This window comes from Lemur catta, chromosome 10 (genome assembly GCF_020740605.2).
Source record: "Lemur catta isolate mLemCat1 chromosome 10, mLemCat1.pri, whole genome shotgun sequence".
In the NCBI taxonomy this organism is placed as follows: Eukaryota; Metazoa; Chordata; class Mammalia; order Primates; family Lemuridae; genus Lemur; species Lemur catta.
The window spans coordinates 61,202,027-61,229,535 of record NC_059137.1 but is presented as its reverse complement, the minus strand read 5'-3'; the positions used below and the strand labels follow the sequence as shown (position 1 = coordinate 61,229,535).

Sequence of the window (27,509 nt, the reverse complement as noted above, 5' to 3'; positions counted from 1 at the left end):
ATTTACTTATCTGTCTTATCCTACTATGCATATGTTTTCATAATTATAATATAAATATTAACACTAATAATAAACCCACTAAGCAGAGTTTAAGACTTTGCAGTTCTCTGTCCTTGTACTTGAGTGTGGAAAAAAAAGAAAAAAAAATTAAAAGAAGACTTTGCAGTTCTTTTTGTCCTTGGAATACATACCATAAGAATATACATTCAGAGCACTATGTGTAAAAATAGTGTGAATTAATCATTTGCTCTGTGGTTATGTTATCTATCTGACATACAGTTAGAATTCTTTTGTTTCCATTCAATTTTAATGTTTGCTATTTTTCATTCTTTATGATTTTAATTTTATTTTTATTAGGTAAAACAGGCATATAGCTCAAAAATAAACACTATATAAATAGGTATGCTCCAATCACTATTACTTTCAATTCAATTACCACCCATCCCATCTACTCAACCATTTTCATTACTTTTTGGCTTATCTATCCTGTATTTCTTCTTGTAAAATTAAGCAAATAAACACCCACACATACATATATACACACACATACACAGACTTCTCTTTCTTTCTTAAACAAAAGGTGGCATACACTTCATGCTCTTTATACTTTGCTTTTTTCCATTTAACAATTATCCTGGATATCACACCATAGAAGTTTATGGAAATATTCCTCATGATTTTATAGCTTCATAGCACTCAACTGTATGGATATGCCATGGTTATGCAATCAGTCTCTGTAAGTGCACATTTGGCTTTCCAATGTGTTGCTGTTACAAAGAATACTACAAGAAATAACTGATATTAATGTTGTTTCATGTTTGTAGAGGTGTTTTCATCAAGGTTAATTTTTGTTAATAGAAGTGAAATTGTTAGTTTGAAGGATACATAAATATGTAGATTTTTATGCAATTCCCCTCCATGGGGGTTGTAATCATGTTGCATTCTCATTAGCAATGAATCAGAATGCTTGTTTTGCTAGATTCTCCAAAGGAGTACTTTTTTAGCAAGGTTACATTTCTATGCACCAGCAACCAAGAGTTTAAAATGTGAATTTCTTAAAGTTACCATTTATAAAAGCAATAACAAAAAATAGTATATAATAGGGAAAAAACTAACAAAAGTTGTGTAAGATTTTTAAGTAAAAATATCATAAAACTTTAATGAAATACCTTAATGAAGATATGAATAAACTGAGAGACAAAATATATTCATAGGAGGATTCACTATTGTAAACATGTCAATGATTCTATTATTAAGCCACATATTCAATAAAATTTTAATTAAAATCTCAAAAGCGTTTTCCAAGGACCTTAATGAGTTTATCCTGAAATGTATATGAAAAATTGACAGCCAAGAAAAGCTTAAAGAAGAACCAGGCTGGGGGACTTGCCCTATCAAATAATAAAACTTGGTCATTATGTAATGTAATATGTAAGCATGAGGTTAGAAAAATAGAGTAAATGAAAAGAATAGAAATCTCAAAAACAGAATCATTTATATGTGGAAACCTGATTATAACAGAGTGGCATTACAGATCTGCAGTGAAAGTATACGTTATTTAAAAATACTTCTAGAATAACTGATAATCCAGAGAAAAAATGAAAATATATTCCAAGCCCCATCACTAAAAAAAAAAGCTCAGATAAATCAAGAACTTAAAAGCAAAAGATAACAGGTTAACACATCTAACACATTTAGATTAAAAACACGTTAACACATTTAGGTTAACAGATTTAGATTATACAGAATAATAATTTGATGATACTAAGGTAGGAAAGGTATCTTAGATAAAACATAAAAGCATTCGTCATAATGAAAAAAATTGATAGTTGAAATTAAGAATGCTCATCAAAAGATGTTAACATGAATAAAAATCCAAGCTACAAATTGGAAGATAACCACCAAAGGATAGTATCCACAATAAATGAAGAACTCCTATGGATAAATAAGTAAAAGACATACAACCCTATTTAAAATAGGCAAAAAGACCTGTATTTGACAGAAGAAGAAATACAAATGGCCAACGAACATATACAAAAGAGGCATAATCTCACTAGGTATGTAGAAAAATACAAATTAAAATTCTGAGATATTATTACACTTTACACCCACAAACGGGGCAAAGATTAAAAAGTCTGACAATACCACATAGCAAGGACTTGAAGGAAGAGGAATTCTCATATAATGATGGGAGTATAAATCAATACATTCATTGTGGGAAAAGTTATCAAAATTGAACATGCACACATGCTGTGACCCAGTGATTTCTCCCCTAGGTAAACACTTGTATATATGCCTCCGGTAAACAAGTATAGAAAAACACTATTCAGAGTAAGAAAAAACTTGATATAATCCAAATATCCATGATGGTAAAATGAATAATAAAACTTTGTATAATTACTTGATAAATATTACATAGCTGTAAAAACGAATGATCTATAGATGCACATATCAACATGGATACATCTTGAAAACATAATGCTGAGTGATAAAAGAAAATCACAAAAGAAATACATTCAGTATAATTCTATTATAAAAACTTCAAAAGCAAGCAACACCGAACAATATATTTTTGGGGATACCTACACATGTGATAAAACTTTGAGGAAAAGCAAGAAAATTCTTAATACAAAATGAAAATCAAAATGGTCATCTCCCCTGAGGGGGAAAGGAGGGAGAGGACGGGTGAAGAAGACATGTGGAGATTCTAAAAGATTTAGAGCCAACTCTCAAGCTGGATGTTAGATTCTTAAGTGTTATTTTACTTATTTTTATTTAAAATATACATAGATGTTACATTCACTCTCTGGTAGATAAGATACATATCACAATTTCCCAAAGTTTAACTAAAAGAAAGGAAAAGATTATTTTCTTACTTCTTTACCTAAAAGCTTCTAGTGACTTCTTGTTGTCTACTCTGCAGAATAAAATCCAACTTCCTTGCAAGGCAAACTAGGCCTCCAGTGACCTGTGCAGCCTCATCTCCCACCACTGACACTTCCTTGTATTCGAAGGACACTCTGTATTCCCAGATCCCTAAGCACATGCCTGACCTATGTATCCTCCTGTCTCAACCTGGCCAGTTCCCACACTTCCAAAGTCAGCACATGTCAGATCCTTAGGAGAGTCTTCCCAGACAATTCTGACAATCATTCTCTCATCTGCACTCTCACAGAGCTGTATGCCAATTTTCCTCTTCATGCATCTCCCCTCCCTGGCCTGCGAGATCTCTGTAGCCAGGGACAGTACTTTCAATTCAGTTCAACAACATTTCCTGTGCATTAATTTTATGTCATGCACTATGCTGGGCACTAAATTGATCAGGAGTGGGCCCTATTTCCGACCCTCAAAGAGCTTGCAATCTAGTCACGCTCATGTCTGTATTCTTCATGCTAATTATAGTACCTGGCACATTGCAGATTCTTAAATTATGTCTGATGAATCAATGAATAAACAAATTAAGGGATAAATAAAGGATAAATTACCATTTTTTATTAAAAAAGAAAAAACTTCTGGCAATGAATCATGGTTTCAACTGCTTTTATTCCATGATTTTTAAGGCTGTTGTAAATTATATATGCCTGTCAAAGACTAAATTTACCTAAGGAAAAAACACCAAATGTTTATCTTAATGGGGATGTTTCAATTATGCTCATGGAACTTCCAGAATAAATTCAGCCAATCAATTAAAACTTGGATTCATTATACAACACAATACCAAGCAGTAACACGAGACAAGTTGTGTTAATGGGAAATGCCAATGAAAGTATTCCCTTTTGGCCTCTCTCCCATGTGAAGATGTGTTTGTAAACATGTTTACTTGCTGTTTCCTTTCTTTAAAAGGAAAAAAGTTCCCGAAAAAGATTTAAAATTAAGACTTCTTTTCAAATTTTTAAGTTCTAAATAGCTTCAGGCATAAGTAAGCACTCAGTCCTCCTATCTGCCCATTTATGAATATTACATGCCAACAAATACTTACAATGACGCTTTTTGCAGATACCAGCTTTCAACAAACCAAATAGAGAAAACTAAGTAAGAATCATCTATATAATGTGGCTATGCCATCTGGATACAACTTAGTTTTTCCCCAACTGCCCTCTATTCTTTGGTGGGACAAATGTACTATCATTCTGTCACATGGAGCAATTATCCTGGATTATTTGGGTGGGCCCAATGTAATCACAAGGGTCTCTATAAGAGGAAGACTAGTTAGTAGTAGGAGGAGATGTGACAATGGAAACAAGAGGCTGGAGTGAAACAAAAAAGGGGTCACAAGTCAAGGAACATAGGTGGCTTCTAGAAGCTGAAAAAAGCAAAGAAACAGATTCTCCCTTCACAGCCTCCAAAAGGAACCAGCCCTGCTGCCTTTAGCCCAATAAGCTCAGTAAGATTCATTTCAGACTTCTGATCTCCAAATATGCTAAGACAATAAATTTGTATTATTTGAAGCCACTGAGTTTGTGGTGATTAGAAAACTAATTAGACTTCATCCCTGCTTGCATCATCCTGCCCCAGCATTGTTCTGGGCCCCACATAATACTCAATTCTCTTCTATTTGAAACTGTCTTCATGCTTCATTAGTAATCCCTTTATACTCTGGTAAGAACAGAATTAACCTGGCATTGGTTTGTTACCTGTGGCACAGACTGCTGATTGGTTACCCCAAAGCCATTCTCAACTCATTCTCTCTTGCTGCCTCGTACCACAGTCCCTGGAAAGGCAAACACTCTTTCCCAGCTCCTCCTGACAATACAACCTAGTTCTGGAAAATGAAGCACATATTGGACGTCTGATGGGAGACAGAGAATGTCTGAGGAAAACTTTTGCTTTTCTGATAAAAATGGAAGACGTGACCAGTGTTACCATTTCCCTTTCTTCCTCCCTTAAACATGAGTGCGATGGTTAGAGCTGTAATAACTGTCTTGCAACCACGAGCAAAAGGTCAAAAGACATGGGCTCTGATACTGCTGAGTCACTGAACTAAAGCCAATTGTTGCTTAATTCTGGAAACTTCTGATTTTATGAGAACAGGAGCTCCTATTTGTTTAAGACACTGTAGTATGGGTTTGGTATTACTTGAAGCTGAAAGCATTTCTAATGTATTATATTACTTTTTAAAATTTAATTAAAATTACTGCCTTTCTCTGGTAGCCCCCATTATACCACAAGCAACCAGACCACTGAGGTGCAGGAAAGTATAACAGAATCCTCTGTAACACACACACATATATAAAAAGGGAGAAAGAGAAGAGAGAGAGAGAGGAGTAAAAAGAGAGAAGGAGACAGAAGAGGGAGGGAAGGAGGGAAAGAAGTGTAAAGCTAAACGTGAGTCACTACTACCAAACTACAATTTGAAAAAGAAATGCTTAAGAATAGAGTGGCATCCACTTTGATTGCTGCAATCTTAGAAAACTTCATGCTATCAATACACATGGAAGAAATGCAACGAGAATAAAGTTGAGAGTTCCGAGCTTTCAGAGATTTCTTCTAACATTTTGCTCAATGAACTGAGTGTCTCTGAGTTTCTCCATCACCATTCTACAAATTTGAATACCAAAGTGACTCAGTGAATTACTAAAAGAGGTTTCATCTGCTGGTTCCAAATAAGTTGCTCCAGAGCACTGGAGAACACACATAACACAAAACTCCCAGAGCAATAACATGGACAATGGTGAGCAATCTAGAGGAAATTAGTGTCGGTGAACAGAGAAGCTTATTCTAACTATGAAACTACTCTAGTAACTTTCTAAAATTCTCTCTTTGGTGTTCGTATCATGGATTATCCTGTAAGATTTGAGGTTTGCTAAGTTCTTTGGTAAACCTCTTGTGATTAAGGCAGAGATCTAAAATGGGCTTTTTCCTTAGCATATTCCACTTATGATTATGACTGTGAGGTCCCAGTGCACCAAAACATTCAGAGGCTAAAGTAAACAACCTGTGTCAACCTACTCTATGGCAGGGACAGTGCTAGAAACTGGGGCAAAGGGAAATCACAGTTCTCGCCCTAGTAAAGCTCAGATGCTTATCCAAGGAATAGACATGAACAAATAAATATAATATATATTAAGGGTTATAAAAGGAGAATTACAAGTTCTTTTGGGAGAACAAGGGAATGGACTGAAAACATGAGCAAACCAGTTCCTTTTTATTGATTGATTGAATGATGATCAGAACAAGGCAGGTAGTTAAACAGAGAAAAAGACTCCTTGATATTTGATAGGATAACAGAGCAGGACTGTTTCAAGTAAAGAAAATAACAGTGGATGGAAGTGATGGTGCAAGGGGAGGACTTTAACACATGAGTTACCTAAATCCCCCCAACAAATAACAAAAATGTCTATGACGACAAGGTTAGAGAATGAGTTAACAGCTGGTAACAAAGTCATCCAAAAGACAAAGGGGTGAAAGGAGGATCTGGCTGATATTGTTATATGAATTTAACTGCAACAGTTGGCAAGAGACTGGGAATATTGATGTACAGGAAAAGTACAGTTTGGAGAAGTTCCATGTCACTGAGCATGTCTATGGCATATCCAGAGGCAGCCCATTGTGCAGATCTCTTGGTTTAGGGAACACACTGAAACGGGGTGGGGGTAACTGCCTATAAACCACATAGATTCAAAGAACACTAAGACAGATGGAGACTGTCATTCACTGAGCAGATACTGTGTGATCCTAACATATTTTAACCCAGTTAATCCTTGCAACAACCCTGTGAGGTACCTATTAGTAACCCCATTTTAACTAGACTTAGAATATGAACTTTTAGATATTCTTATATTTGAGTCCTGGCTCTATCACATATTATTTCTATGATGACAGAAACTTATGTGATTGAATGAAGGAATGAAGTAAAGTAACCTTCCCAAAGAAGAACAGCAAAGCCAAAGTAGGATTAAAATTCACAGCTCCTTGATTTACATGCAGTGATCTAGCCCCCAAATCGTGATGCCCCCAGTGGTAATTCTCCAGTCTATTCTGAACTGTCATCAGAAACATTCAAACTACAGCTCCTACCTTCACACATTTTTGTGCCATTTCTGCATTCAGTATTCTCTGTGGCACCTAATGCTGCAAAATATGTCTTGAAATAACCGTTGTAAGACAATAAATCGGTGCATTCTATTTTGGGTGAGTAAGGGTGGGGGCAGACAATTTGGCAATACTTATCAAAATTTCAAATGCACATACCCTTTACCTAACAATCCCACTGCTGTGAATTTAGTCCATTGCTATATAGTAAAAGTATGTGCTGCCATTCAATCACTCATTCATACACACACATATATACATACATCACGCATACATCCATGGATACATATGTACTTATACATACAAAAGGATAATAGAAGGCAGAGTGGCATGGTGACTAAGAATAAGGCCCTAGAAGCCAAACTGCATGAGTTCAAATCCTGCTTCTACCACCTCCTAATTGGGACCTTGGGCCTCTTGGACCTCTGTGCCTCAGTTTGTTCATTAATAAAGTGGGTCTAAGAATAGTCCTACTTCATAGCTTTGTTGAAAGGATTAAATTAATTGTACATGTAAAGGACTTGGGCGAGTAAGTATTAAGTACTATATATATAGGTTAGCTGTTGCCATTATGATTATCAAACACTGTAATAGCAAAAAAGCCTGAAAATAATCGAAACATCTGGAAAAATAGACTAAATTCATGATGGCATATCCACATAAAATAAAATGATAACACCATTGAAGATACTTAAATATATCTATTAATATATGAGCAGCTTGTCCAGAAGAGAAAGAATATTACATGTGTTAGGCAAAGAATTCTATTCTGGGGCTCTCTGGGGTTTTTCTTCCCTTCAGTTCTCTGCTAGCCATTTGTTGAATTAGTATAAAACTACTGTGGTCTGAAGTGGTTCAGGATAAGTGGAAATGTGAGACTCAGGAAGATTAAAGTCATATGTATGTGCACAAGGACATAACGTCTTTCCAGAACCACACGGGCCCTTCCTACCTGCCTTCTCGCTCTTCAATTCATAGCTATTATGAGAAGAAAATGCGTGAGCCACCTTCCCCTTTTCTCTGCTTTCAACGACTTTCCACAAAAGCTGCCAAAATAATTTGGGAGAATGCATATTCTCCTGCCTGGATCTACAATGTTAGGTCCTTTTGCTGTAAATTCTCTTTTTCACACTCCTTGCCTGACAGGTAAACAGTGTGAAAGCTCCTTTTGCAGACTATTTTGAGCACTGCTTTTAACTAAAGTTAGTCAAATGTCTCAAAAAAACTGGAGTATTTCTAAATCACACTGGCCATGCATATGAAATTTTTTAAAATAAAGCAAAGAGGTAAACCAGTGGAGAATACAATTTAGATGTAAGCCAGATTATAAAAATGTATCATTATTTAATTGAAGTCATGTCCTGAGCGTCTCACTGAAAGGAGAAACATGTGAGGACCTAGGATGGCTTACGGGTGACGGTAAAGGATGAGGACAGTAGGTATGTTCCTTGATGACCAAATGCTGGCCCCTTTATATGCATTAAGTACTCAGACCAATCTTATGAAATAAGTATTATCTCCTCTGTGCTGTAGATGAAAACATTGGGGTTTAGAGGTCATAAAGACTGCTCAAGTTTATTTAACAAGAAAGAGATAGACTTTAGATTTAAAATCAAGGTTGGCTGGTTCTAAAACTACCATGCTCTTTCTTAAAATGATCAACATTTCCAGGTAAGAGTTTATGATTAGATTTCAGTAATGGTAAAGGCTAAAGGTAAGGATGAAATAATGTAGTTCTATCAGAAACTCCTAATGGTGCTGCTTTACTCATTTACCATTACTATGGTAAAGTCCTTCTGGAGGCAAGCTGCCCAGGGAAGGAACAAAGGTTATGGCCAAGGCCGAATGTCATTAAGGTACTTTGCTGTTGGCCAAAATGAATGATACAGTGGTGACCTAAGCATTCACGGGACTGCCTCAGAAGTTCTTGTTTGCAAGGAATAAGCCTTAATATCACAAATACAGCTCATCTTCCTATAGGAAGAGACTACTTAGGAGAAAAACTCCAGAAACCAATTGCACATACAAATACCCAACAAGGTCATAGTGCTTGGTTCAGCCCTGCTTGAGCCTGCTGGGTACTGCCCTACCTCAGGGGCCCCTAAAAAGAAAGGGACATCCAAGATTAGAATGAACCATAGCAAAAAGCCCTGGGCTTCCTTCTGATTGGACAGCAAGATCTGAGCTTTTGACCCCATCTCCCTCTCTCTTTACCCCCACCCAGGGCTAAAGAAAAAAGTAAACTCCAAAGCTCTCTGTATCCTTCTTCCTCTTCCTGGTTCAAGGTCCCCTTCCTTACCCAGGTGCCAGCTACATCTTTCTCCCTGGATGTCACAGGTAAGAGATGTATCAATCCCTGCTAAGATGTCAGTTAAAAAAGAAGTATGGTACTAACGGTCCCAGCAATAGTTGGAATTTCACTGGAGATGTATCAACAATTTAAGGAAAAAAGTCTAAAGAAACTAAACGAATGCATATCTGGTGGTAGAATTTCAGATACTATGAAAAAAACTTATGATATATACAACTCTTTGTATGAACACATGGGTATATACACACACACATTAAGAAATACATAAAAGAAAGACAACATACATGTGTAATTATAAAAGAAAGTGTATCTGGAGCACATAAATCAAGAATATGCATGTGTATTCTTGCTTTGGAGGGATGAGGAACGGGGTAGCAATCGCAGACATTCTTAAGGTCATTGCTTACCTCTAAATACCTGTTGGGGGCGGTGGAGGGGGGTCATTCCAGACAGCTTAGGCCCTTGACACCAAAGGCCAGTCTTCTGTCAGTGTTTCTCTGTGCACACCAGGGCTGCATAGCCATATTCTCTTTGCATCTAAGCTCCCACCTGCCCAAAGAAAGCCCTTAATTCCACAGTTTCTTAGATGTTCTCTATCTAAACTTAACTCTGACAAACACTCTCAGCCCCTAAAAAGTTTGTTAACCATAAAAGGCCTGAGAGTGGCTGGGAGAGGGTTTGGCCTAGTTTTTACATGGCTCAGAGGAGATGCTATGAGATCCCCAAGGGTCATTTCCACAGGTCCCACACAATACTACTGTGTGCTTGGCTCACAATAAGCCCTAAACTGCATGGCAGCTCAGGTAGGCTCAGAAGTAGCAATTGGCCCCCAACACGAATGCTGGTCCTGACCACAGTGGCCAGTGCCTTTCCTTGTCCTCATTTTATATCAAGGTGAAGATGGGGACAGAGTCTGTCTGTTCAAAATGCTCCCAGTGGACATTCAAAACCCAGCCTCCCACATATCCCTCTTGGATAAAATAGGCAGGGCTAGCAAAATCCTGTGTAGGTTACACTACCTTCAGGCACTCCACTATCCTTAGCTTGACATATTTTAACACAGAGGCAAGGGCTGATTTATGTGGCCAGCAGGTGACCCTCAGAGGACTCTATGTTCATATTCCCATCTAGACTGTGAGCAATCCACAGAGTACATGCTCCATGTTGTTGCTTACATGAATTCTGCGACATAGAAAGGGCCACAGGCTGGGAATCTGGAGGCTTCTGACGCTGGTTTAAATGCTATGAATTGAGCTCTAAAGCTAGTGGTATTCATAGTTGGAAGAAAGTTTAGAGGTGATACTGTCCCAACATCTTTCATAGATGAGAACACTGAGATGGGGAGAAGTGAGGTGATTTAACCATGGTCATGTGCCTGACATAGCAGAACTCAGGCCCCGTAACTCACAGCCCGGGGCTCTTTGCACTGCAGCGTCAGAGCTCTCCATGGGTGGGCATATTCTGCAGCACACAAGACGCACTCCTGTACCTGAGTCACACATGCAACTCATCCACCTGACCCTCTGATATTCCTTCTCTCTTACTCATGAGAAAATGGATGAATCTATATATGAATTTCATAGTATCTAAGTTCCAACATTGAGTCAGTCTCTCTCTCTCCCTCCAGAGCTGTTCTAGAACACCATGTGCGAGAGAAAACAACAGAATGGAAATTGCTCACACGGAGCATGAAAAGGCTGCCCACCTCCCTCGCACAGACCGTGTGCAAAGACAGCCCCTCAGCTGTGCCGTAGACACAAGGTGGCTCGTGCTCATTGTTTATTGTGACAGCTGACAAGCCAGCTGGCACAGATCACTCCTCACTTCCAACAGAGATGCCACCAGGACACGTGTGACAGGCGCCAGCTGCCACTCAAGAAGATGGGCAGCATCCTGCTGGCCAGCGAGGTGCAGCTCCTCTGGCCCAAGCATGGGGACCTGCAGCCCTCCCAGCAGCGAGCTGAAGTGGGACCAGTTTTGTGCCGGGGATAGGGGTAAGAGGGTGGCAGCCTATTCAAGCTGGCTGGGGTGTTGGGGCCACAGGTGGAGCCAAAGGTTATTCTAATGCTCCCTGCAGGTCTGCGCTGCATTTGGCAGAGGAATGGCAGTTCCGGACCAGGCAGAGAGGAGAAACAAGAGGCAAAGTGTTGCATGTGAAATACATGCCAGGCACCACCAGAGGGGTGGGCTGAACATTCAGGGATCTGGCAGTCTCAGGCACAGGAGGAGCCTCCCATCCTCCAGCCTGGCCAGGTCCACCTGGATTCACTGCACATGGAGAAGCAGCCCCTTGTAGAGCTACAGAGGGGTCCAAGGAAGGGTCTGGCTACCCTGGCCCAGGTCATAGGACACGGAGGAGGCTCTCAAGTAGTAGATGCCAAAGACCAGGGGAAGCCCCTTCTTCTTCCAGGTTTTCCTCTGCCAGCCCACTCCGCAGAGTGTGGAACAGAGGGTCTCCACCTGAGCACTGCTGACATTTTGGATTGGACGATTCTTCATGGTGGAGGGCTGTCCTGTGGATTTTTGGCAGCATCCCTGGACTCTCCCCTCTAGACTCCAGTAGCATACCACCCCCAGCTTGTGGCAATCAAAAATATCTCCAGGCATCCCCCTGGGAAAGGGCTGGGGGTGACCAAACAGAATAGTTCTCCACTGAGAACCACTGGTGCAAGGTCAAGAGGTCAAGTTCCCAGTCTGCCTGGACTCTGATCCCAACTCTTGCACTTACTGGACATATAACCTCTGCCAAGTTATTCAGTCTTTACGCTTCATTGTCCTCAGCTGTAAAATGGGAGAAGTATAACATAACCCACCTTACAGGGCGGCTGCAAATATTAATTGCTTTCCTCTAGGCAAGCCCCTGAGAATGGTTCCTGACCCATAGTAAGCATTCCTCTTCCCCCGAGAAGTCCAGGAATACTCCATTCCTCCAAATCCCTTACCAGCAGGGTTCCAGGTTAGAGTCTACCACCGCGAGGCATCTGCGTACAACTTACAAAGCAGATGAGAAGGAGAAGCCAGGGTTCCTCTCCAGCAATGGCAGGCAGGGTCATGTGAAAAGAACAGACACAAACTCTGCCTCGCCTTCCACACTTTCTCCTGCAAATCGTCTATTGGTGCCATTAAGTGGCTGAGATCATCTGTGGTTATTTCCTTTGATTTCTGCAGCCTCCTAATGATCAGAAAGCCAGACGCAGTTTCCTCTGACCCTTCCTCCACCAGCCCTTCTAATAGTTCTATAAGACATACTTTTCTTATTAAATCCCTTCATGCTTCAAATACCCAGAGTGGGTCCCATTTTCCAGACCAAACTCTGTCTTATTCACCCATTAACTTGATGGAAATACTAAAATCCCACCAAAATGTTCCTGGGAGTAATAATGTATGTATGTACATACGTGTACAGATGGTCTTACAGTAGAACCTTTATTCCAGACATAATCTCAAAATACAAAACTGGAGCTACTCAAGATGCATGGGGGTATGGTGGTGCCCAGGCTGGCTTACCACTTGCTTACATTTTCTTCCCCACACGTGTAGAATCCTGAGACTCTGAAAAACCCTATTTGCAAATCCCTTCAGTAAGAGCAGGGTCCTAAAATACGCACCAGTTTTGTGCATACAAGTGCTACAACAGAAGTTCCAATAAAGTGTGCCCAGAAAAGGGAGCGAGCAACCGCTGACGTATGGCGCTAGAGAATCTGGTATGTGAAAGTGCCCTGCCGTGCCCTGGGGGGACCAGGGGGTGAACAGGAGGCAGGGTCTCTGTCTTCAAGGAGTCCATAGTCAAATGTGAGGAAAACAGAAACAAAGGCCCATATGGCATGAGTCTTGGTGTGAGGCACATGGCATTCTGTAGCCTAAGTGTGTCTTTGGTCCTACGAGCAAGGCTTTAGGGCAGAGACGCTGGGCTGTGTGGCACACAGCGCTTTCACTGATTCCCAGGGATGGACAGGCCGTCCATTCACAAAGGGTCTAGAGTATAAAGCTGCCCAAGCAGCATAAGACCTGGCATCGCGTCTTCCTGGTAAATAAATAATGCTCTGAATGGCTCCCAATCTGCCATCTCTGGTACAGCTGACCTCACTGATTAGTGGGGAGTTGCCCTATCATCTTTATTTTTGAATTGATTTTTGAAAAATTGCTTTCCTCTGGCCAGTTTGCTTTGAGTGGGCCAGACACCTTGTTCTCACACTTCATTTCCATTTCCTCTGACTTTCTTGAAATTCTAGGTATTCATGGGAAACTGGGCATATCTGTTCTTAACTTTTTTTTTTATTGTTTTGACACACCCGCCAAGAGATTGGTCTCTCTTTCCAGCACTGCTTTCAAAAGTCAGATTTTTATGGTTGAGAATTCTCATTAAAAATGATTACTTTTGGCAGCATAAGTCATAAAGGTGACAGGAGAGAGGGAAGTATTAAAGGCACTGAGATTTTTCTTCCATTTGCAGAAAGCCTTCCTGTAAAACAAACATCATGGGGAGAATGAAAAAAAAATGTAAAAACGTACAACAAAACCCCTTCTAACCTTTCTATGTGTCATTCAAAGCAATTTCATAAGTATACGGGCTAAACCACTGCCCCATTACCTCGTCATACCTACTCATTAGGCTGTAAATGCCATAAGGACGGGGCAGTGTTTTCTGCAACTCCGATGTCTCTACAGCAGTCACCGAAATGCCTGGCAATAGGAACATTGATAAATGCCTCATGAATAAACAAATCAATGGATTGCCAATAATGGTAAGAAGAGAGTGGATAAAAGTAGTCAATGCACATTTTGCAGACCCAATATAGGGCCTGCAATTCTTTCTGTTAATGGTTATATTTATTCTTTGATCTGTGTCAAGGGCAAAAAAAACCCAAAATGGTCGATGGTCATGCCCAGCTTCCTTCTAACAATTCTCTAAAGGACATTGAGTATATAAACTTTTCTTGATGCTTTTATTTCGATATTTATATAATTTCTTGAGTACACTGAGATTCACGTGTTTAACTAGTATGTAAAAACATTCTTCCTCACATTTCCGTGAAAATGACTGCATCCCTTTATGAGCTGTCAGGAAATGTGGGGATCTGGTGGACCCAAGCCACCATTTCTCTTGATCATTGTCTTCTTCCATTGTCTTCTTTCAGTACTTGTTCATGTGTTGGATCTTCACCTGTCTCTGGTTTCTTGTGTAAGAACAGAGCAAACATGTGTCTGTCCTTTGGGAATCTTTGGTTCTCTGTGACAGTTTGGACTATAGCATGGTGACACCTATAAAGGGATTCAGGTCCTCTGGTGGCCCATGATGTGCCATCCCCGCCACCTCCCCAAATGCCAGTGCATGGACTTCTCAGAGGAAGAGTTGTTGCAGACTTTAAGTGGCAGCCTTTTAGATAGCCGACCAGTTTAAAAACGGCTTCCACTGAAGACTTCATTTCTTCCTTGTATACTTTGTCTTTTAAAGGTTGTTATGACTTTTATTCCCAATATCCAAGGAAGCAGTAATAATTACATTATGATTCAAAGTATAACTTTCTCACGATATAATCAATTTTCTGTCTTTGAGATTCATGGTTTCTTTCTATATGATAGAAGCATTTCAATGTGTTAATATGAATAAGATGATGAATCTGTGTATAGATTTTTACATTTATAATCTGTATATAGGGCCAAGCACACAGCACGACTTCAATAAATGTCATTTGGCTTCCTTATCAAACGTAGAACAGAGACAGGATTAAGATCTACTATTACTAGCTTAAGTTGTTCTCTGGGTATGAAGTATTAGGCCACGTTTTCTTCACTTTTATAGTCAGTGCTTGATCTTTATGGTGGCAAAGAGAAGTCTTAAGTTAGAATAAAGAGTCTGAGAGCCAAAACTACTCCTAGAATTAGTACAGTCACAGGTAGGCCAGGCAGGTGGATGGAACCTGGATGACTCAACTGTGAAGGGGCAAGGCAAGGCAGATGAACAGAAGGAGCTCAAGTCGCATTTGTCACAAGGGGTGTCTTTTAGTTCTTCGTGCAAAGGTGCCACATGGACTCACCATGATTCTGCGAGAGCCATGGGCAATGAAAGGCAGACAAGTTGGAGGAGAGATGTCACATGTGTCCCAAGAATCAAGAAGACCTCCATTCCAATTCAACATTTTCTCCCAGCCAGCAAGCATTCATTCATGCTTTTCTGCTGGCAACATCAATTCATGGATTTGGTCCCAATGAAACTTACAGGGTTTCTAAAACCGGCATTAGGAGAATGGGGCCAGGAATATGGGAGAAAAGGATGTAGAAGGCTAAGTCACAGAATCAGAAAACTGAGAAGGGGCCTTAGAAATTATACTGGTTTGCACCCTGTTCTCCTCAAAATTCATGTCTACCTGGAACATCAGAATGTGACCTTATTTGGAAATAGGGTCCTTACAGGTGTAATTAGTAAGATGAGGTCCTACTGCATATGGATGGGCCCTAAACGTAAAATGACTGGTGTCTGCATAAGAAGAGGGAAAACACAGAGACACAAAGGGGAAAGATGGCCACGTAAGAACACAATTTGGAGTGATACAGCTACAAGCTAAGGAATGCCAAGAATTGCCAGCAACCACTAGAAGCTAAGCAGAGGCAAAGCAAGATTTTCCCTTAGAGCTATCTCTGTAATTATGGCCCTGCCAATGAACTTGATTTCAAACTGTTTGCCTCTAGAACTGTGAAAGAATAAATTTGTTTTAATCCACCCAGTTTGTGGTACTTTGTTATGGCAGCCACAGGAAACTAATAGAGAAATCCTCTCACCCAGTACCTTTAAAGTACATACACACACACTGAAACCTAGAGAGACTTGGATGACTTACCCAGTGTCACAGGGCTGAATACTGATAGAGCTGGGACAATTCAACCATTCACTCACTCATTCATTCATTCATTCCTTCAACAAACACTCATTGATTTCTTTCTGACTCAGAGGAAGTCCCCGTGCTAGACTCTGGAAACGGTTAGAGAACACTAAGATAGATACCGGCCTGCTTCATGGAACTTTCATTTTAATAGAGCTAATATATAATAAGCCCCTATTTACCAATCAATTATTTAATTACCTGTAGGGTAACAGCCACAGAGAAAATACAGTATCTGATGACAGCATATGAGGGAAATCAGGTAAAGTGAGGCTGAGTAAGTGACATGTGGGAGGAAATCTAAAGAACAAATTAGGCTCAGGTATGTGATTAAACAGGCTCATTAAGGGGTAAAAAGGTAGAATTAAAGAATATTCCAGATAAAGGTCTCACCTTCTCCTCAATCATCTTTCCTGGAAACTCATGCCAAAGCAAGACGATGCCACTAGCCTTTCAAATTATGCTAATGAGATGTCAACTACAAAATATTTACAGCCTGAAAAAGACAAAAAAAAACTCTCCTTTGCTGTGTGCACGGAACTATCCATGTCTACTCTAGAAATATTATGACATTCTATCTGAAATAGTTCACCTCTTGTGAAGCTGAGAATACCCTCTCTCCAATCTCCCCCACCCCACACATGAAGTTATGTCTTTCCTGTGGACAAAGAAGTTCAACAACAAAAACAAAGACTTTGCTTCATGACTAGCATAACCAACTTGGCCCTGATAAACAGGAATTTGGTAAATACTTTACAGCTGATAAATTCCGTCCCAATTATACATGCCTGTCAAATTCAAAGCTTGTTCTGTGGAAGGGTATGATATGTATGGTACAATTACAACCTTCTTACACACGGCATTGCTTCTCTGGATAAGGCACCAAATGCTAATTCAAAGATGGGTCATATTTTCCACTTCAAGTTCATTACAATAAAAGTAAATTGAGTGGAGCGAATGACTGGCTAACCCCAAACAGCCGTCACCCAGAAAGTCAATGGTCACATGGCACTGTCATCTAATAAAAAGACTTGCATGTCTGAAACTAGTTTATATGGAGGCAACTATGACGTCAACTGAAATTCCCATTGTTTCTTAAAACAAGCTCCTGTCCAAGCTAGTCTTTCTATGGTGGGACCTTAAGTTTTGCAATTCCTTTACTTTCTCATTTCCACTTCACATTAAATAAATAAGAATAATTATGTATTTCTAAACAGAACAAAGGAACTGGATGAGCTCAGCCTAATACATCAGGCCAGAAATGCCAAGGGGGCATTTTAGAAGATTTCATGTGTAGTGACAGAGAGGTTCCCCAATGCTGAGAAACAATGCAACTCCACTGCCTTGAGATTTCTGGCCTTGTTTGCAGTAATTGCCTTTGCCCACCCATCGCATCTCATTCAGGCAAGGCTCTGATGTTTTGCCACAATTGCTCTGCTCTGATGCTGACTTGAAAAAACTCCTCCACGTGGATGCACTCAATCACCCAGCATTAAATGAGACATCTAAAGATTCTGCCACTCACCATTTCTGTCATGTTTTCTCAGCCCTTTGAGGACTCCATTGTTGCACAAAGCCACTACAATCCCATTACCAGCTGGCGTATGATCAGATGATAACTAAAGTGAACACAAACACTTAAACAGCACAAGGAACTGCTGAGGTCTCACTTTGGGCAACACAGCCCAAGAGATTTTCTGATACCCGATCCACAAGCCGAACAATCACATTGCAAAATGCTTTCAGTGTCGAGGAACAACCACTCAGTCGGCTATCATGTGCCTGTCATTTGTCCTGAGTCCTTCTGAAAAAAGCAGTTTGGCCTTTATTCTTCTCTGAAAACCTTTTCTTTTTCAGAAACCACTAAGTTGTTCTAGTCTTCTTCCTAACACACCACCACCCAGATGTTTGCAAAGGTCAAGTCTTCCTAGGGGCTGGCTCTGTGCATGTCTCTGTACAACGGCCAGGTGTTTACTCGGACACATGAAGAGAGATGCTGGTTTAGTTCTAGGAAAGTAACTATAACCAGTTCAAGGAGTTGTCTAACTATTCCTTGACCAGTCTTCACTCTGCAGCAGGAAGTAGCAGGCAGCACACCCTGCTTCCACCAACACATGATGCAATTTGGGTGCTGAACGCCAAAAAGGAAACAGAAGATACGCTGTCCCTACCTTCAAGAAGTTGACAATCTATTTGTGAGAGCACACACATACGCACACACACACACACAAACTAGTAATATAAATGTCATGTGAGGGATAGAAACCAGGTGAGGACAAGCATCTGGAGAAGGGAGAAATCTTTTTGGACAGAGGTGGCCTTAGAAGTCATCCCAGAGTGGACATGATCAGAGAGGCGGGGAAAGGTCAGATATACAGATCTGAAGTTTGCGGGGATTCCCAGGAGGGGAATTGTCACAAGCAAAGATAGAACTCTTCAGATGAATACCCTGGTGTCAGAGTGAGTCAGTGGAGGAGTCCAAGAATGTGCACGGGGAATACTCCTCCTAAAAATATATGTTCCCAAAGTGGTATCTTTTCAGCAATATTGAAGGATGGGCACTAAGACCCTGATGAGAATTCAGCAGAAGCTGTGTGATTGCAAAGGTTCAGTATGTAACGGGAACATCGGCAGTAAGACCTTCAGCTGTATTGACCACGCTGAACGAAAGTAATGACTTTCTAACTCGGCTGCTTCCTCACCAACCAACGGGGCAAGCCTTGTCCCCCAGGCCTAGCCCCAGCCTGGGAACTCACTTCTAATGTTAAAGCACAGCTACGTTTCAGTGCTGTGGGTATCCTCATAAACACACACAGTTTTAGGAGCTCACATTAAAAGAGAGACAAAGTTCTGTCCTATAAAGCAATCACAGTTTTAAAGAACATCCTGAAAAGAAAGTGGGAGGAAAGGAAGGGAGAGAGGGAAAGTGCAATGAACTTGGCTGCTTGCTAGTGACTTCTGTGATGCCTGATAGGAGGAGGGCTGACTACAAAACGAGCAGTTAGGAGGAGGCTTAGGGATAATTCCTAAGCTCTGCTTCTTCATTCTCTCGCTACGGTTACGTGGGGCTGGCTCTGGCAGCCCAGAGGGAACGCACCGACCTGTCCCCAGAACCTACAGTTGACAGAGAAGTCACTAAAGGAAGGAGACGAGATGAATGATTTCTCTCGCTGGTTGTTTTTCATGAACGAAAGAAACACTTGGGATGCATTAGTTTATCATCTCTGAATTAAATTAAGCCTGTTAAACAGACAAAAATATAAGGGGCTCCTCAGATTCTTCGCTGTAATTGGGATCTTGACTGGGATTAGTGGGCCTTGAGGAGGGTGATGCAGAATAGTTTCCTAATCAAAAGTGCAACAGCTCTCGAACTGTCTTCGACCTAAACTCTGGGATCTGACAATCCCTTGGTGACAGCTGTGGCAGTGAGGCCTGATCCCCTGGGAGGCAGGTGTGCACACCTGGGAAAGGAGAGTTCCCCAGAGATTCCGGTCCCCAGCCCTGGGGAATGACTGCGACAGAGGGATAGAGAATAAGCGGGGGAGAGCTAATGAGACCAGTTCTCCAAGGCTAGAAAAGAAAAATCCCACACTCTGGTGTTGAGAAACAAGCATGAATAATCTTGGGATGAGGCAGGCTGAGGTTCAAATTCCAGCTGTTTTGCTTCCTGCGTGTGCCCCGTCAGGGTCTCAAATTCCTATTATGGAATGAGGTAATGGCCGTTACTTCACACAGGCGTGGCAAAGGGCAAAGAGGGGACACGAGTCAAGCACCTAGCACAGTGTCATTTACCAGGCAGCTGACACGTGCTAGTTCTATCCATTTGGTGCAGTGTGAAGGATGGAAGTGAGGAATTAGGTGAAACATAGGTAATCTTGGCCCTTTGGAACATTAAATTCCATAACAAAGGACAGAAGTTTATATGGGATGGCGCTTTAAAGTTTAAATGGTGCTTTCATTTTTGTGACTTCGTTGTCCCGCACAATCAATTCTGGGGGATTACTAGGAGGCAATGGCAGCCCAGGAGGTTCAGTCATTCGCCTGACATCACACAGGTAGCAAAGAAATACTGAGGTAGGAATAGATCCCACGTGCAGACCTCCGATTACATCACATAGCCTCATGGTCTGGCAACTTTACCACCCACTATGCTTATTTTTTTCCCAGTGTTCATACCATAAGTGTATTCAGTTAGCAAATATTTACTGAGTTCCTACTATGTGCCACTTGGATCCATCAGTGAATAATACAGCCAAGACCTCTGGGGAGGAAAGGCAAGGGAAACCAACAACAGGCAGGAGACATAATAAATAGGTACATTCTATAGCATATCGTAAGTTATTAAGTGCTATGGAAATAAAAAGAAAAATCAGAGCAGCGTAAGAGGGATTAAAGCACAGCTATGTCTCAGTGCTGTGAGTATCCTCATAAACACATAGATTTTCAAATGCTTAGATTCAAAGAGACAAAACTCTTTCCATAAAGCAATCACAATTTTAAAGTGCAGGAGTATGGGCATCAGGGGAGGGTGTCAGCTTCAATTTTAAATACAGTAGTAAGAGCAGACCTTGTGGAGAACGTGACATCTGAGCAAAGCCTTGGAGGAGGTCAGAGATGAGTCAGCAGGTAACAGAAGACAGTTCCAGGTAAAGGGAACTGCCAGTGCAAGGAAGCTAAGTCAGGAAGGTTCTTCCTGGTGTTCAGGAGGGACAGCCGGGGCAGGGGGCAGATAGGCGGCACTTGTGGCCGGGGTGGGTATACAAGGGGAGGATAACTGAAGGGAAGTTCTGTTTGTTCTGTAAGGCATAAAGGGGCCCAGGTGCCCTGAGCATGCTGCAGTTCGTCCTGGCAAGGACTTGGGTTGCCAAGGCGGCACTTGAACCAGGTGTGCTATTGTCTGTTTACATTTACATCATACCAAGACACTGGTCAATTTGAGGGAATTTCACCAATCCTTAGTTTAATATTAGAGAAACATATTGTATTTTTAAAAACAATTAAAGGTTGGCTTTATGTACAGTCTAAGAGTCACAAACCAAATACTTATGCCGTGATGTGGATTCTGTCACCAGCCTTTCCACCTTGGTTCTAATCTTGAGACTTAATAACCTTTCCAGGAAGCCTGAGCTTCCAGCTACGAGATGCTTTTTAGACTTCTCCCAGTCATTTACGTAGCACCAGATTATAAATGTCGGATATTGTGAGAATTAGTGCCGAGCCGCAAGAACAAAGCAAATAATTAGCAGCAGCACACATGGTGGATTCTGTTTCCAACTCTCTCTTGCTGCCACCCTTGATAGAAGCAAATGATACCGGTCATGTATCTCCTGATCACAGCCACAGTAACACTCACCACAAATCAACTTCCACCTGCTCACAGTTCCAAAAATAGAGCAGTGCAGAGATTTCTGTGTGCTAGAGAAAGCAATGGGTCTTAGGGATTAGAAAAGACACAGTTCTGATGCAGGGCTTGTTCAAGAGTAACAGGAACCGGGCACCTGCAATTCTTGAACAAGTCCCTGAAAGGACTTGTCACATCTCTGAGACTGTCACCCCAAGTAGTTTACTATATTATTTATAGTGTATATACTAAAGCATACTTTATTATATGTATGTCTGTATCTGTATATATGTGTGTATAAACACACTATATAATACTACATTAGGGATAAAGACCAAATTTGGAGGATGGTTCAAACTAGATAATGTAGGCCATCAAAGAGCAAACCTGAATCACTAATTCATATTCATTTTCAAATGATTTATAACATTTTACATGGGTTTTGATGCAACTGAATACAAAATTTCTCACTGTCCTTTGCAAAATCTATCCTAGCCAAACTTATCTGACTAATGCTTAGTTTAATGATTTAATGTCACCATCAGGTAGGGACAAGACTGTATCCTATATACAGCAAGACCCAACAGAATATGGTAATCTGTAGCTTTATATCTGCTGATACGTGTTAACTCAAGCCTTAGGTAACTTCCCATTCTTTATTTTTGCTTTACAAATGCAAGCATCCATTGTACCCTAGTCAAATTTCCTGTTCAACAACTGAACACTTGTAGAATCTCATTTTCAATTAGTATATTAATACAACATTGCACTTAACATAATGAGGTTATTGCCATGTTCCTAACGAGATACCTAAGAGCTCAGACACTTTCCTCTACCTAGCTCTAAGAAGTCTCCAGGTTTCTTTCAGAAACAAGCTTCAAAAGCATCTGCCAAGCTTTCTGAATTTTTTCCTGGCACTAAGCATATGACCAGCTGGGTTTCACCTAGGTAATTCACAAAGCAACGAAGTTTTTTCAGTTTATCTGGGACAACATATCTGTAAAATTTGAAGCTCCCAGAGCAGTCATTTTGGTGCACTTAGCCAAAGAGGAGGAATCAGATATACACAGTCACAAAACAGATTGAATAGTAGGTCAGTTTTTGTTTTTGTTTTGGTTTGGTTTTGTCTCCAAGGCACTTAGGCACTTCTCAGATGGTTTAAGATTCCTCCCTAAATACAACACAGATGATGACAACATGTCTGAAGACTTGCTATGCCTAGGCATTGTGCTAAGAGCATTAGATAGCATTTCTCATTTAATTCTTAAGGCCAACTTCCAAAACATCACCCCAGTACTATCATGCCCATTTTGTAGATAAGCAAAAAGAGGCCATAGAGAGATTGAGCAGCTGCTCTACATTACATGGCCAAAAAATGCTGGAGCTAAAGTCCCTCTGCTTGGCTTGGTATCTCTATAATTCACTCCATTCCTTTCTCAAGATATCCCCTGTTTTGAGAGTATATTTTATAAGCACATTTATGAGCACATTTTCAGCATGAATTTTTATGGAAAATCTTTATCCCCTCCTCCCCACCCTCTCCTGCCCCACAACCTGGTTCTATTCATTTACGTAGAAAAATTAAACTTTCCAAAATGCAAATGTGTATTCATTGCTTGCTGGCTGGATTTAGCAAAAATGTCCTCTCCTGATTCCTAAAAAAGTTACACACATACCTACCATATGAACCAGCCATCTCATTCCTAGTAATTTGCCCAAGAGAAATGCAAACATCTGACTGTGCTGAGACTTGTACACAAGTGTTCATGGCCATTTTATTCACAATAGTCAAAAATTGGAAATGATCCTACAGGGAAGTGAATAAACAAAATATGGTACATATCCACCCAATGAAATAGTATTCCGCAATGTAAAGGAATGAACTACTGATACACACAGCAATACGGATGAATCTCAAGGTGACTATATTTAACAGTAGTGAAAGAAACCAGACACAAAATAGTACACACTGCATGATACCATTTATCCAAAATTCTAGAAAATGCAAACTAATCTACAGTGACAAAATCCAGATCAGTGGTTGTCTGGGGTCAGGGACTAAGAGAAGAATGGATCAAAAAAGCATATAAGGAAATTTTTGGAGGTGATGAAAATGTGCTCTGTTATCTTGTTTGTGGTGATGATTTCATGGGTATATACAGCTGCAAAACTCATTGCATTCACTCTTTAAAAGAATGTAATTTATCATGCATAGGTAATACCTCAACGAATTTGAAAATAAATTATATAAGTTTGTAAAGGAAACCATTTGTATATTGAGCTCCAGTTATCAAAGCTTTTTTAAAACATACTTAAATTTTTTTTGTCTTTATCTGGTACTACACATGCTTTGAGCTATCCACATTATTTATTTTAGATCCTAAATTCCTGGTAGTCAAGAACTAATTCTCTTTCTCTCTCTCTTTTTTTTTTTTTTTTTAGCTTAAGTCCTGTGCCATACCCAGCACAGCATCAGGCAGTGCAAACTATTCAGAAAATTTGATCTAAACAAAACTCAATTCTGCTCTTTTTCATTGCTTTCTGAAGAAATTCTGGGAGTAGAATGTAGAGTGAGCCTGCTAGCTTGGCCATCAGCCACTAAAAAAGTGTCACAAGGGAAATGTCTGCTATTATTCCTAAACATACAAAGATTGCCAAAAACTCAGGACTCTGGGTGAAGAACCACCTGCAACAGTGTTAGAACTTCACTTTACGTTAGGACACATGTTAGATCGTGTGGGCCATAAAGACAGTGTTGCTTCTGAAAGCCAAGTGCAATCCTGAGCTTGAAATTTCAGGTTTTCTACCAGGCACAGGATCAGGAGAAAGAAGGTAACAACACAGAGTTAATCTCACAAGAGGTTAGAGCCTAGAAAGTATACTCAGCTCTGGGTTTGCTCCCACCTCCTTCCTTTTGCAAGGCTCTAGAAGCCTCTATCAATATGACTGTCAGTGCTGGTCCACAAACTCTTTGTTAATGAACCTCAGTAAGGTGAGTACAGAAATCGATAGTGTTTAGAGGCTCATATCACATTTTGACTCTGCTACGTGGACTCCATTCTCATTGAACAGGGTATAAACCAGACCCAGTGTTGTCAAACACAGGTATGGAGTCTAGTTGTGAAGAACAGGACCATGTTTCATTTACAGTGGATTAAAATTAAAAAAAAAAACAACAAAAACTGGTCTTCCTCCACAGATGGTTTGAGAAGCAGAGTTGTATCGCACTGCTTAGTCAGTGAAAGTTAATTTTTCCCAAAGTGATGATGGTGAGAGCCGACAGAGGCCATTCTCTATCAGCCAGTCAAATCCTGCAACCCCCAGCCTGTCTGCAGGTGTTCAGACTCAGGTTGTAAAGGGAATTAAATAAACCTTCATAAAAAGGAAGTTTATCCAAAGTGCTATGTTTCCATTCTAATTAGTATCGTGGCTGTACTAGCTGCAAATACGGTTGTCATCACATCAAGAATCAAAATGAGGGTCATGATAATGACTGTGTGGATAGAATTAATTATTTTTATTTTTATTTTTTTGCATCCCTGTAGGAACACACTTATTCGTGAATCAGCCCCATTAGTTTTTGGAGCAGCAAAGGTAGCAGACACAGACGGCACTGCTCCTCGTGGCCCCTGCTCACATCTGTTTAGGGGAGAACTAAATTAAGCCCAGGGAACTCTATCCTCTTCATTTCTCATGTTTTTCACAAAGATTAGCTGGCAGAAAGTTTATAGCTGGGAACAGATAATCTGCCTCGCGCTGCACAAGGACTGCAAGGGAGGAAGGCTTCCTCCTCCTAACCTCAATGAAACTGTACAGATTCAAATGGGGAAGATGGAGGAGGCCAAGACTTTTGAGGTTATAGGCAAAATTTACTTAATTCTTAGTATTCTTTCATATGGCAGCTCAATTGTTACACTCGTCACCAACTTCCCTGATTACACTGCTTCCTCCTGTTTATCACAGATATGATAAATTTAGTTCTGTGAGTCTCTGATTAGTGTCCATCTCCCCTACTGTTTAGTAATTCCACAGGGCTATCCTGTTCATCACGGGGTCACCAGCACTTAAGCACAGTGATGAGCAACAGGACATACTCGAATAAATGTTTCTTGAGAGAAGAGATGAGGGAATGAATGACTGGATGGACACGTGAAGTGTCTAGATATCAGACCATATGCTAGCACATGTTTTTAGACAAAAACAATAGAATTAATCATGAGTCTCATGTAATTATTAAAAATTTTCAAGAAGAGAGGGTAGCCCATGGAGGTCTTATTATCAACTCAAAAGAAACTATTCCTGAGAATTCAGGGGTAAGAAATAGACTGAGAGTAGGCCAGGCATGGTGGCTCATGCCTGTAATCCTAGCACTTTCGGAGGATCACCTGAAGCCAAGAATTCAAGACTAGCCTGGGCAATAGCAAGATCCTGTCTCTACAAAAAAAAAAAAATTTTTTTTTTTAATTAGCTAGGCATAGTGGTACATGTCTGTAGTCCCAACTATTCAGGAGGCTGAAGGGCTGAGGCAGGAGGATCATGTGAGCCCAGGAGTTCCAGGTTCCAGTGAGCTATAATGAAGCCATTGCACTATAGCCTAGGCAACAGAGCAAGACCCTGTCTCAAAAAAAAAAAAAGAAAGAAAGAAAGAAAAAAAAGAAAAGAAATATACTGAGAATATATACATCATGGTTCATGCTCATGGGAAGTTTTATAAATGAAACAACTCTCTTTTATGGAATAATCAATAGAGAAAGAGACATGAGTTATGCTGTATTGCAATTAGGACCAAATGTTGCAAGTAATGATTAGAAATAAAAAAGTCATGATAGAAAAGAACAAATACTGTAACATATCCAATCTATGCTTTGGGTCAAATCATGATCCCAAGAACATTATAAATTGTAGATAGTAGAAACTTGAGAACATATGATTAGTCTACAAAGGCTTTCTTCCAACATCAAGATTATAAACGCACAGGTACTTTACCAAATAGTCCTATAACACTCCAAGAGCTAGGGAATCTCTATTGTAGTTGGAGAGAATGGATTTACCCACTTAGTAGTCACTGAGAAACACAAAGTCATTAGATATACTGCAGACAAGTCTCAGTTATCAAGCCACATTAACATAGGTCCATTAATTTTTTCCTAGTAAATACAAAATTACTTGTATCATTGTATATCTGAATAACCATGCTTTTCTGTTATCATGAAGCAACAAGGATTATAGTGAGCTTTATTAGTAGGCATTTAAGTATCAAACCTCAACAAAAGCATAAAAATCTAAGTACTTTACATTTATTGTTCTCCATTTTCCAAAAATATTTGAGATGACCCAAAAAAGGAGGAACAAAAAAGAAATATATATATATATATATATATATATATATATGTTAGATAGATATATGAGAGAGAAATAAGGGAATCATCTGCATATCTAATACAGTTCAAATAAATAATACAATAAATCCAAACCAAAGAACCCTCAACTTCTAGCTATTTCAACATCTATTTTCTTTAAGTATACTTATTAGACTGTTTTAAAAATATATATTAAAGCTCTTTTACCAATATCATTTTATCCATTCAAATTATCAGGGGACAATGAGGTGAGTGACAGAATTAACTTTTATTGACCAAACACTGCAAATATTATCTCATTTAATATCCTTTCAAGATAGGTCTTGTCACTCTCTTACAGATGAGAAGAGAGAAACAGAAAGATTAAAACTTACACAGCTGAGAAGAGATGGGGCTAGATTCAAACCCAGGTCTGACTGACTCTGAATTCCATGAGTCCTCAGGATTTAAGGTCACATGTGAGAGAGGAGGAGGGTCTTGGCACTGGTGCTCCTTTAAATCTGAACCTTGCCCCATCTTCCTCTCAACAATAAAGGTGGGCCAAACCTTTGGACACAAACACCTACTTGATCAGCTGCACTGTA

The 27,509-nt window shown here is 40.1% G+C and overlaps 1 protein-coding gene and 1 long non-coding RNA gene across 2 annotated transcripts in view; both read right to left on the bottom strand.

Moving 5' to 3' along the window:
- Positions 1 to 27,509, bottom strand: part of GLIS3 (GLIS family zinc finger 3) — a 423,786-nt gene that overhangs the window by 166,254 nt on the left and 230,023 nt on the right.
- Positions 13,686 to 27,399, bottom strand: LOC123646679. The gene is made up of 3 exons (XR_006737971.1): positions 27,300 to 27,399; positions 13,945 to 14,026; positions 13,686 to 13,805 (listed from the first exon to the last, which is right to left on the bottom strand). It is a non-coding gene; the product is annotated as an uncharacterized LOC123646679 (long non-coding RNA).